This window comes from Pseudophryne corroboree, chromosome 1, assembly GCF_028390025.1.
Source record: "Pseudophryne corroboree isolate aPseCor3 chromosome 1, aPseCor3.hap2, whole genome shotgun sequence".
NCBI lineage: Eukaryota > Metazoa > Chordata > Amphibia > Anura > Myobatrachidae > Pseudophryne > Pseudophryne corroboree.
In genome coordinates, this window is record NC_086444.1 from 1046117195 (window position 1) to 1046130123 (window position 12929).

Sequence of the window (12929 nt, forward strand, 5' to 3'; positions counted from 1 at the left end):
ATCAGAGGAAGTGGAGGAAACACGCGCACTGTCTGATAGACCCATGGAGTCGTCAGGGCGTCTACTGCTACCGCCTGCGGGTCTCTTGACCTGGAACAATACCACTTGAGCTTCTTGTTGAGACGAGAAGCCATCACGTCAATCTGTGGATATCCCCATCGACTTGTCAAGCACCTGAACACTTCCGGGTGAAGTCCCCACTCCCCGGGTGCAGGTCGTGTCTGCTGAGAGTCTGCTTCCCAGTTGTCTACTCCCGGAATGAAGGCCGCTGACAATGCCACAGCGTTTCTCTCTGCCCAGAGGAGATTTCTTGACACCTCTGACATTGCTGCTCTGCTTTCGTTCCGCCCTGTCGGTTTATGTACATCACTGCCGTCACATTGTCCAACTGAACCTGAATGGCCCGATCTTGAAGATGTGAGGCCTGCAGAAGGGTGTTGTATGTGGCCCTAAGTTCCAGAATGTTGATTGGAAGGACGACTTCCTGACTTGACCATCTTCCTCGAAACTGCACCCCCTGAGTGATTGCTCCCCAACCTCCGAGGCTTGCGTCTGTGGTTAGCAGAATCCAGTTCTGAATTCCTAACCTCCGACCCTCGACGAGGTGAGAAGTCTGTAGCCACCATAGAAGGGAGATCCTGGCTTTTGGCAACAGACTGATCCTCTGGTGCATGTGAAGATATGATACGGACAATTTGTCCAACAGATCAAGCTGGAAGGGTCTTGCGTGAAACCTTCTGTATTGAAGAGCCTCGTAAGAGGCCACCATTTTCCCCAGAAGGCGAATGCATAGATACACCGATATCTGGGTTGGCTTTAGGACATCCCGAACCATTGACTGGATTACTAATGCCTTTTCCAATGGAAGGAACACCTTCTGCGACTCCATATCCAGTATCATTCCCAGGAATGGGAGCCTCCGTGTTGGCTCTAGGTGAGATTTTGGAGGATTCAAAATCCACCCATGATCCTGGAGAAGTTTGGTTGAGAGAGCAATGCTGATCAGCAACCTTTCCCTGGATGGTGCTTTTATCAGAAGATCGTCCAGGTACGGAATTATGTTCACTCACTGTTTGTGGAGTAGAAACATGATCTCTGCCATCACCTTGGTGAACACCCTCTGTGCCGTGGAGAGGCCAAATGGCAGGGCCTGGAACTGGTAGTGACAGTCCTTCAGTGCAAACCGTAGAAAAGCCTGATGAGGTGGCCAGATCGGAATGTGGAGGTACGTATCCTTGATATCCAGAGACACTAGGAATTCCCCCTCCTCCAGACCTGAGATCACCGCTCTCAGAGACTCCATCTTGAATTTGAACACTTGCATGTACGGGTTGAATGACTTGAGGTTCAAAATTGGTCTTACCGAACCGTACAGTTTTTGTACTACAAACAAGTTGGAATAGTACCCCTTGTTTAGCTGATAAGGTGGAACTGGAACAATGATGTGAGTCTGTACCAGTTTGTGGATGGCAAGTTGTAAAGTTGTACTGGCCTCTTGTGAAACTGGTTACACTAATTTGAAGTGTCTGTGAGGAGGGAGCTCTTGGAACTCCAGTCTGTAGCCCTGGGAAACTAGATTTATGACCCAGGGATCGTGGCACGAATTTGACCACATTTGACTGAAGAATTGTAGGCATGCTCCCACCTGACAGCTTTCCAGGCATTGCGGTCCACCATCATGCTGAATTCTTTAAGGAAGCGGAGCCTGAGCTCTCTTCCTGAGCACCAGCTGTTGCTGGTTTGCGTGGTTTACCTCTTGCGCCGCTGAAGGACGTAGAAGCACCTCTGGATCTGCCCTTGAACTTGGCCGTCCGAAAGGACTGTAACTTAGAAGCTGAATAAGTCTTCTTAGTTGGGGTGGGGGCTGCGAAAGGAAGATGCATAGACCTACTCGCCGTAGCTGTGGAGATCCATTTGTCTAATTCATCTCCGAACAAGGCGTCTCCTGTGAATGGTAGGCCTTCCACGCCTTGCCTGGAATCCGCGTCAGCAGTCCACTGGCGTAGCCACAAGCCTCTGCATGCCGACACTGCCATAGCGGTGGTGCGTGCGTTAAGCATACCCATTTCCTTTATGGCTTCCACCATAAAGTTCACAGAGTCCTGTATATGCTGAAGGAGTAAGACAATATCCCCCCCCTAGATAAGGAGTCTAACCCCTCAATTAGGTTACCTGACTATTTTGCATTGGCTTTAGTGATCTACGCACATGCAGTAGTGGGTCTTTGGGCCACCCCAGCAGATGTGTACAATGATTTGAGTGTAGTCTCAATTTTACGATCAGCCGTCTTTCAGGGAGACTGATGCGTCCACTATCAGTGGATTTTCCCATTTTTTTTATCATCCAGAGGAATAGGAAAAAGATGAGAGCAACCTGTTAGGGATCTGAAACTTCTTATCAGGATTAACCCATGGTTCTTCAAACAGGGTATTCAATTGCTTAGATGCAGGAAAAGTGACTAAAGACTTTTCTTTTTTTTTTACAATAAAATAAGATTCCTCACACTCCTCTGACACCTTATCAGGAATATGCAGAACATCTCTGATAGCCTCTATAAGAGCCTTTATTCCCTGTGACAGAGCCCCCCCGTCTATGTCTACTTCCCCCTCCTCCATGTCTAACCTGTCATCCTCAGAGTTGGACTGCAGGATATGGGCCAGAGATGGCTTTTGCGTACAAATGGGAGGGAATTGAGACACTGTCTTGGGGACTGAGTCTCTGTTCATAAACTCATCTACAGTCTGTTTTAAGTCTTGCGTCTTTCTCATTGCGGGACATTTCTGTAGAAAGAGTTGAGATCATTCTCTTAAGAGAATTAATCCATTCCGGTTCAGCCCCGCTAGTCTGTGAACCCTGAGTACCCAGTAGTGAACCCCCTGGTGAAGAGGAACACTCTGCGGTACAAGACGCACACTCTTTGACTGACATAATGTAATGTGACAGCACACACACAGAGGAAAGGTTGAGCACAATTAACCCACAAAGAGCCCTTCAGGGAGACACAGATGTTTGGAGCCAGGCCCACCGTGCCCTTATCGCTAATGCCAAGCTTAGCCGGGTCGCAGACTAAGTACCCTGATAGGGGACTTGGTACACTAGTAATCGCTCCCCCCCCCCCCCTCTGCTATGACAACCTGGTACCGCTGAGGTAATTTGGAGTCACACTGGAGGTGCTGCGCGTCCCTGTCAGTCAGCGTCTGTGTCCACTGCAGAGGGAAAATGGCACTGGTGAGCTGCTGGACCCTCGTGCAGTGATGCGCGGTTTTCCCACTTTTTTTATACTGGCTGAGGAATCTGGTGCTTAAAATGGAGAAAACCGTTTTAAGTCTGTTATGCCAGTATGGGTACTGTGTACAGAGTGAGGGGATGCAGTTGTGTACTGTGTCCGGCGACGCATTCCGCCCCGTTTAGAAGCCATGTGTCTCTGTACCGTCATGCTGCCATAATGGCCTGCACCCCGCTAGCCGAGATGCCGGCTCAGTTCTCACCAATCTTCATTCTTCTGGCTCTGTTAGGGGTGGCGGCGTGCTGCTGAACTGTACGCTCACCGTGATGGGCTTGCGAATAGGTCCCTCAGGAGCTCAGTGTCCTGTCAGCGGGGAACGGGACCATTAACCCTTGAAGAGGTTGGGCGGTGTCTCCCATCCCCCCCCCAAGTCCCACGAAGCAGGCAGGCTGGTGCAATCCAGCCCTGCCTGAAAACAGACAGAGAAAATAAATGCAGAAAACTCTTCAGGAGCTTCCTTCAGCATGACCGGCTCCTGCGCGGGCACATTTGCCCGGTAGGAGGTGCATAGAGGGAGGAGCCAGCAAATACTATCAAATTCTTAAAGGATCCATGGCTCCTAGTGGACCTGTCTATACCCCATGGTACTAAATGGACCCCAGTATCCTCTAGGAATTAGGAGAAATAAATAAATAAATATATATTCTCTCTCTAACGTCCTAGAGGATGCTGGGGACTCCGTAAGGACCATGGGGAATAGACCGGCTCCGCAGGAGACATGGGCACTTTAAGAAAGACTTTGACTCTGGGTGTGCACTGCCTCCTCCCTCTATGCCCCTCCTCCAGACCTCAGTTTGAGACTGTGCCCAGAGGAGATGGGTGCACTGCAGGGAGCTCTCCTGAGTTTCCTGCTAAGAAAGTATATTTGTTAGGTTTTTTATTTTCAGGGAGCACTGCTGGCAACAGACTCCCTGCATCGAGGGACTGAGGAGAGAGAAACAACCCTACTTCTCTGAGTTTCAAGGTCTTTTTTCTTGGGCTACTGGACACCATTAGCTCCAGAGGGAGTCGGAACACAGGTTTGCCCTGGACGTTCGTCCCAGAGCCGCGCCGCTGTCCTCCTCAGAGCCAGAAGAAAGAAGCCGGGTGAGTATGAGAAGAAAGAAGGCTTCAAAAGGCGGCAGAAGACTTTGTGAGCTTCACTGAGGTAACGCACAGCACGGCAGCTGTGCGCCATTGCATACCCTCCAACATTTTACAGAGAAAAATCGGTACAAATCCGGGAAAGGGGCGTGACCGCGGGTAAAGGGGGCGTGGTCACGCCCCTTTTCCTATACTTTCAATGGAAGTTTGGAGAGCCAAAAATCGGTACAGACCATGAAAAAAAGGTACTGTACCTATTAAAAATGTACAGTTGGAGGGTATGCCATTGCTCCCATACACCTCACATACTCCGGTCACTGTAAGGGTGCAGGGCGCAAGGGGGGGCGCCCTGGGCAGCAATATAAACCTCTTATTTGGCAAAAGAGAGCATATATACAGCTGGACACTGTATATATGCATGAGCCCCCGCCAATTTTACACTTTAAGCGGGACTGAAGCCCGCCGTCAAGGGGGCGGGGCTTCTCCCTCAGCACTCGCCAGCGCCATGTTTTTCTCCACAGCACTGCTCCACAGGAAGCTCCCCGGACTCTCCCCTGCTTATACCACGGTAGAAGAGAGGGTTTTAAAGAAGAGGGGGGGCACATAATTCGGCGCAGATAATAACAGCGCTACGGGGTAAACATTAAATTGCTATGTTTTTCCTGGGTCATATTGCGCTGGGGTGTGTGCTGGTATACTCTCTCTCTCTGTCTCTCCAAAGGGCTTTGTGGGGGAACTGTCTTCAGAAGAGCATTCCCTGAGTGTGTGGTGTGTCGGTACGTGTGTGTCGACATGTCTGAGGTAAAAGGCTCTCCTATGGAGGAGATGGAGCAAATATGTGTGTGTGGTGTCTCCGTCGACCACGCCGACGCCTGATTTGATATGTGAAATTAAGTGCTAAGATGAATTTATTACACAAAAGATTAGAGAACAGACAGGGAATCTACCCATGTCTGTCCCTATGTCACAGAGACTTTGAGTCTCACAACGCTCACTATCCAAAATAATAGACACTGATATCGACACGGAGTCTGACGCCAGTGTCGACTACGATAATGCTAAGTACAGCCAAAACTGGCAGAAAAGTATTCAATATATGATTATTGTAATAAAAGATGTTTTGCTTATCACTGATGACTCATCTGTCCCTGACACGAGGGTACACATGTTTAAGGGGAAGAAAGCTGAGGTAAATTTACCTCCTCTCATGAAGAAAAAGAGCGGGAATCTCCAGACAAGAAGCTGCAGCTTCCCAAAAAGAATCCTCAGGGAGTATCCTTTCCCTAATGGGGCCAGGATAAGATGGGAATCTTCCCCTAGGGTGTACAAGGCATTGACACGTTTACCCAAAAAGGTAGCGCTGACTTAACAGTTATCCTCAGGGATCCTGCAGATAGCATTCAGTAAAAGTACCTTGAAGTCCATTTACACACATTCTGGTACACTACTCAGACCTGCGATTGTGTCGGCCTGGGTTTATAGCGCTGTAGCAGCGTAGACAGATATCTTATCAGCGGAGATTGAAACCCTAGATAAGGATACCATGTTATTGTCCCTAATAAATTAAATAAATAAATAAATATATATATATATATATATATATATATATAGATATATATACTAGGTTATATATATATATATATATGTGTGTAAAAAATGTTGAGATATATATAGATTATATATATATATATATATATATATATATATATATATATATATATATATATATATATAATATATATATATATATATAAGACATGCCCATAGAGACGTTAGTCCACTGGGTTCTAGAGTCAACGCTATGTCGATTTCTGCTAGACGTGTCCTGTGGCACATGCAATGGACAGGTGATGCCGACTAAAAGAGGCATATGGAGTTGTTGCCTTACAAGGGTGAGGAATTGTTCGGAGAGGGCCTCTCTGATCTCGTCTCCATTGCTACGGCAGGTAAATACATTTTTTTGCCATATATTCCCTTACAATCTAAGAAAGCGCCTCATTATCAAATGCAGTCCTTTCGTTCCAATAAAAACAAGAGAGCACGTGGTTCGTCCTTTCTTGCCAGAGGTAAGGGCAGAGGGAAAAAGCTGCACAACACAGCTAGTTCCCAGGAACAGAAGTCCTCCCCGGCCTCTGCTAAATCCACCGCATGACGCTGGGGCTCCCCTGAGGGAGTCAGCTCCTGTGGGGGCACGTCTTCGACTGTTCAGCCACGTCTGGGTCCGCTCACAGGTGGATCCATGGGCAATAGAAATTGTTGCCCTGGGTTACAAGCTGGAATTTGAAGAAGTGCCTCCACGCCGTTTTTTTCAAATCGGCCCTACCGAAACAACCCCTGGAAAGGGAGATAGTGTTACATGCGATTCACAAATTGTCTGCAACAAGTGGTGGTAGAGGTTCCCCTGCTTCAAAGAGGGCAGGGGTACTACTCAACTCTGTTTGTGGTTCCGAAACCGGACGGTTCGGTTAGACCCATTTTAAATTTAAAAGCCCTGAACCTTTACTTAAAACGGTTCAAGATGGAATCACTCAGGGCGGTCATCTCCAGCCTAGAAGGGGGAGATTTTTTGGTATCTCTGGACATAAAGGATGCATACCTACTTGTCCCCATATATCCTCCTCATCAGGCGTACCTGAGATTTGCGGTACAGGATTATCATTACCAATTTCAGACGTTGCCGTTTGGGCTTTCCACGGCCCCGAGAATTTTCACCAAGGTAATGGCGGAAATGATGGTGCTCCGGCGTAAGCAGGGTGTCACAATTATCCCGTACTTGGACGATCTCCTCATAAAAGTGAGATCACGGGAGAAGTTGCTGAGCAGCGTATCACTTTCACTGAATGTGTTACAGCGACACGGCTGGATTCTCAATATTCCAAAGTCGCAGCTGAATCCTACAACTCGTCTGCCCTTCTTGGGCATGATTCTGGACACAGACCAGAAAAGGGTTTTTCTTCGGAAGGGAAAAGCGCAGGAACTCATGACTCTAGTCATGAACTTGTTGAAACCAAAACAAGTGTCAGTACATCATTGCACTCAAGTTCTGGGAAAGATGGTGGCAACATACGAAGCCATTCCATACAGCAGATTCCATGCAAGGGCCTTCCAATGGGACCTATTGGACAAATGGTCCGTGTCGTATCTGCAATTGCATCAGCGGATCGCCCTGTCCCCCAGGGCCAGATTATCTCTCCTGTGGTGGCTAAACAGTGCTCACCTTCTAGAGGGCCGCAGGTTCGGCATTCAGGACTGAATCCTGGTGACCACGGACGCGAGCCTCCGAGGTTGGGGAGCGGTCGCACAGGGTAGAAATTTCCAAGGACTTTGGTTAAGTCAAGAGACTTGTCTTCACATCAACATCCTGGAACTAAGGGCCATATACAACGCCCTACGTCATTCGGAGATCTTACTTCGCAATCGACCAGTTCTGATCCAGTCAGACAACATCACCGCAGTAGCTCATGTAAACCGCCAAGGCGGCACAGGGAGCAGAGTGGCAATGGTGGAAGCCACCAGAGTTCTTCGCTGGGCGGAGAATCATGTAAGCGCTCTGTCAGCAGTGTTCATTCCGGGAATGGACAACTGGGAAGCAGACTTCCTCAGCAGACACGCTCTGCATCCGGGAGAGTGGGGACTTCATCAGGAAGTCTTCGCACAGATTGCAAGTCGGTGGGGACTACCCCAAATAGACATGATGGCATCCCGTCTCAACAAAAAGCTACAAAGGTATTGCGCCAGGTCAAGAGACCCTCAGGCGGTAGCTGTAGACACCCTAGTGACACCGTGGGTGTTCCAGTCGGTATATGTGTTTTCCTCCTCTTCCTCTCATACCCAAGGTGTTGAGGATAATAAGACAAAGAGGAGTGAGAGCAATTCTCATTGTTCCAGATTGGCCACGAAGGACCTGGTATCCAGATCTGCAAGAAATGCTCACAGAAGATCCGTGGCCTCTTCCTCTAAGGCAGGACTTGTTACAACAAGGTCCCTGTCTGTTCCAAGACTTACCATGTTTGACGGCATGGCGGTTGAACGCCGGATCCTAGCGGAAAAAGGTATTCCGTATGAGGTCATTCCTACGCAAATAAAGGCTAGGAAGGACGTGACATCTAAACATTATCACCGAATATGGAGAAAATAGGTTTCTTGGTGTGAGGCCAGGAATGCTCCTATGGAAGAATTCCACCTGGGCCGTTTTAGTCACCTCCTACAAACTGGAGTGAATTTGGGCCTAAAATTAGGCTCCAATAAAAGTTCAGATTTCGGCCTTATCCATTTTCTTTCAAAAGAAATTGGCCTCATTACCTGAAGTACAACTTTTGTGAAGGGAGTACTGCATATTCAGCCTCCTTTTGTACCTCCGGTGGCGCCTTGGGACCTTAACGTGGTGTTAAGTTTCTTTAAGTCACATTGCTTTGAACCACTTAAGACAGTGGAGTTGAAATATCTTACCTGGAAGGGGGTCATGTTAGCCTTGGCTCCGGCTAGGCGAGTTTCGGAATTGGCGGCTTTATCACATAGAAGCCCCTATCTGGTTTTCCATATGGATAGAGTGGAATTGCTGACCCGTCCTCAATTCCTACCTAAGGTGGTCTCATCCTTTCATATGAACCAACCTATTGTCGTGCCTGTAGCTACACGTGACTTGGAGGATTCAGAGTCCCTGGATGTGGTCAGGGCTTTGAAAATTTACATGGCCAGAACGGCTGGGATCAGAAAAACAGAAGCGCTGTTTGTCCTGTATGCAGGCAACAAAGTTGGCGGCCTTGCTTCAAAGCAGACTATTGCTCGCTGGATCTGTAACACGATTCAGCAGGCGCATTCTACGGCAGGATTGCCGTTACCAAAATCGGTTAAGGCCCATTCCACTAGGAAGGTGGGCTCTTCTTGGGTGGCTGCCCGAGGGGTCTCGGCACTACAGCTGTGCCGGGCTGCTACTTGGTCGGGGTCAAACACCTTTGCAAAGTTCTATAAGTTTCATACCCTGGCTTAGGAGGACCTCCTGTTTGCTCAATCGGTGCTGCAGAGTCATCCGCACTCTCCCGCCCATTTGGGAGCTTTGGTATAATCCCCATGGTCCTTACGGAGTCCCCAGCATCCTCTAGGACGTTAGAGAAAATAAGATTTTAAACCTACCGGTAAATCTATTTTTCGTAGTCCGTAGAGGATGCTGGGCGCCTGTCCCAAGTGCAGACTACTTCTGCAAGACTTGTATATTTATTGCTTGCATAAGGGTTATGTTATAGTTTCATCGGTCTTGGACTGATGCTATGTTGTTTTTCATACTGTTATCTGGGTAGTATATCACAAGTTATACGGTGTGATTGGTGTGGCTGGTATGAATCTTGCCCTTGGATTACAAAAATCCTTTCCTTGTACTGTCCGTCTCCTCTGGGCACAGTTTCTCTAACTGAGGTCTGGAGGAGGGGCATAGAGGGAGGAGCCAGTGCACACCCAGAGTCAAAGTCTTTAAGTGCCCATGTCTCCTGCGGAGCCAGTCTATTCCCCATGGTCCTTACGGAGTCCCCAGCATCCTCTACGGACTACGAGAAAAAGATCTACCGGTAGGTTTAAAATCTTATAGAGATATAGAGATATAGAGATATAGAGATATAGAGATATAGAGATATAGAGATATAGAGATATAGAGATATAGAGATATAGAGATATAGAGATATAGAGATATAGAGATATAGAGATATAGAGATATAGAGATATAGAGATATAGAGATATAGAGATATAGAGATATAGAGATATAGAGATATAGAGATATAGAGATATAGAGATATAGAGATATAGAGAGATATAGATATAGATATAGATATAGAGATATATAATATAGATATATAAAATACCAATCAATCCGCTTCTGTCATATTGCAGGTTGGCACTTACCGTGGATTATGCTTCGGGTGCCTCATAAGTGGCTGCCCGAGCCACGATAACACATGAGATCGGGGAAAAGATCGCGGGTCCGTTTTCGGATGATGAAAACAGACTCTAATTAGGTACTGCGATAATGACCATTGGTCATTAATCGCGATATCGATCCGTTTTCACCTGCCAAAAATGGATTGGATATGACTGGATACGCCATATGTGATATTTCCCATAGTTCACCATAGGTTTTTATTAATTGTTAACGGTTTTAAAAGTTGCGGGAAACTTATACAAAGTTATTATGTTCCATTTTTGTTTGTCTAGATCCTTTTGCTTTCGTTATATAGTTTATTATCCATTCTAAAACACTTTGTGTTAAATTCTTAAAATGAATGTTATTATATGAATCAATATTTTGTTTTATTTTTTGTTAACTAACAAAATGTGTGGAAAGGGGCTCAAATCGGTATGCTGCCTAGGGGTCCCACTGAGACTTAACCCTTCTAAGCCATAAGGAAAAGATTAGGCAACTGTGGAAGCAAAGGCAGACTCTGTGCTGTTGATATTGGCTATAGGTATCCAGTGCAGAATCTGGCTTTTGCTGCTTCCCTTCTTAATAATGCATGTTTTTCCTGTGCCAAGTTTGAGCCTGGATTGTGGGAGGTAATATGCTTACTCCGCATCCTCTTACAAGACTGTACAAGGCACATTGTAATTAGACACAGTTGACTAGGAAGCTGGAGAACTGCTGGTCTGTAGTAAAGGGACTAGACAGAGAAAACATTTTACGGCTTTTTTCTTTGCAAACTTTTCCCCCACTTTCATTCATGAATTCTTTCAAAATGATCAATGTCATTGCTAGGCAACTGGGAATGCTGATATGCCTGGCCCCCGGTCCCTCCCCCTCCGTCCCACAAGTATAGACTCAGCATTTGCCCACTTTGTCAAGCAGCTTGCTGCCACACATCACTGTGGACCTTGATCTTGTGTTGGAAAAAAAAAAAATCAGGTGTAAGCGTGTATTTAATGATCTGGCAGAGGGCATGACTAATGCTGGCAGGATTTCTAAAGGAAATTCTTGTACAATCTGAGAGCAAGTCACTGAGCTTAGCCTGCACACTGCTCAGAGAGGGCTCTCTGGATTCCTTTGCATAGCTGGAAATACTGCAGTTCCCCTCATTTGGAGCATCTCTCACTGCAGAGCAGGAATACTCTGGCACCGTTAAGAGCTCCTTTTGTCTGGCCGGCGAAGGTACAAGGAGAGCGAGGTGAGTTCTGCATACCATCACGTCTGTCATACGTGCAGCTGCAGTTTGTGAAAGGAAATGAAGCCTTTGGGGACTTTAGCAGTGGCTGAATCTATTTACAAAATCCAAAGGCACTGCGGAGAAGGCTTGTCACCTCCTGGCGTCCTCTGCGTGACACCCTTGTCTATAGATGGAAGAAGTGTGCACTGCGGATGGGATAAAGGAATGAAGCCTGCTTTAGTGGGATGGTTATAAAGCTTTTAGTCGTCTTCATTTAGAAAAAATGCGGTCAAATGTCACGCGGCGGAATCCAAACACAACTAAGCTCTGCCATTTCTTTCTGATCCTTGTGTAAATTAAGCTCTTTCCTTGCCAGGTTTCAGCCTCTGATGTCGAAAAGAATGCAGTTTAACTCTCCTTCTATTATGTATACCAGAAGCTGTGACATGTACTGCATGACATGAGGAAGAGAAGGCTTGCGTTATGTGGCTGTGCTTTATCTAGTATAGTAGTCTGCAGTAAAGTCACTAAAGTACGCTTTGAATCGCCCTGTAAAAGAGTATATATAGTATTTAATGTATGGTAAGTTTGCTTAGAGGTGTGTTTGGTTGTTTATTGTGGAGTGGTGTGCTAGTGACGCGGTCTCACTTCTATTATAATCCTCATCAACACTTGGCTCTGTCAGCACATACAGGAATGCTGTGCTCCAGGAGAGGAAAGCTGCATTGTGATTGGTGCGTTGCTTTACCTCCCAACTGTCCCTCTTCTGGATCCTACCTCCCATCTCTACTTCCTAGCAGATTGTCCCTTTGTCTCTGCTGCTTCCTATGGATCCATTCTCCTATTGTCTTAGGAGGTTCAGTCTAATGGGACCTGCTTTGTACATAATGTCGGGATGCTGGGAATATATATTTTCAGATCTAACTGAATACCAAATACATAGGCAGATGTATTAAGCCCGGAGAAGTGATGAAGCAGTGATAATGTGGAAGCTGATCAGCTCCTAACTGTCTTTTTATTTTATTTTTCCCCCCAAATCCTTAATGATTGGCTGGTGCGTTATCACCTTCCACTTATCACTGCTTTATCACTTCTCCAGGCTTAATAGAGCTGTCCCTCTGTTCTGCAACCCTAATTATGTACCCTAATTAAATACAGGTTGAGTATTCCTTATCCAAAATGCTTGGGACCAGAGGTATTTTGGATATGGAATTTTTCCGTATTTTGGAATAATTGCATACCATAATGAGATATCATGGCGATGGGACCTAAGTCTAAGCACAAAATACATTTATGTTTTATATACACCTTATACACACAGCCTGAAGGTCATTTAATACAATATTTTTAATAACTTTGTGTATTAAACAAAGTTTCTGTACATTGAGCCTTCAAAAAACAAAAAAGTTTCTCCATCTCACTCTCACTCAAAAAG

The 12929-nt window shown here is 46.4% G+C and overlaps 1 protein-coding gene across 3 annotated transcripts in view; it reads left to right on the forward strand.

The window, feature by feature from the left end:
- MTUS1 (microtubule associated scaffold protein 1) overlaps positions 1–12929 on the forward strand; it is a 460214-nt gene that overhangs the window by 98793 nt on the left and 348492 nt on the right. Inside the window, exon 1 of one of the 3 annotated variants that reach the window (XM_063920829.1) lies at positions 11246–11515. The exons of the other annotated variants lie outside the window; for them this stretch is intronic. The gene's annotated coding sequence lies outside the window, so the exon portion shown is untranslated. Of the gene's footprint in view, positions 1–11245; positions 11516–12929 lie in introns of those variants that run through there. 3 annotated transcript variants of the gene reach the window in all.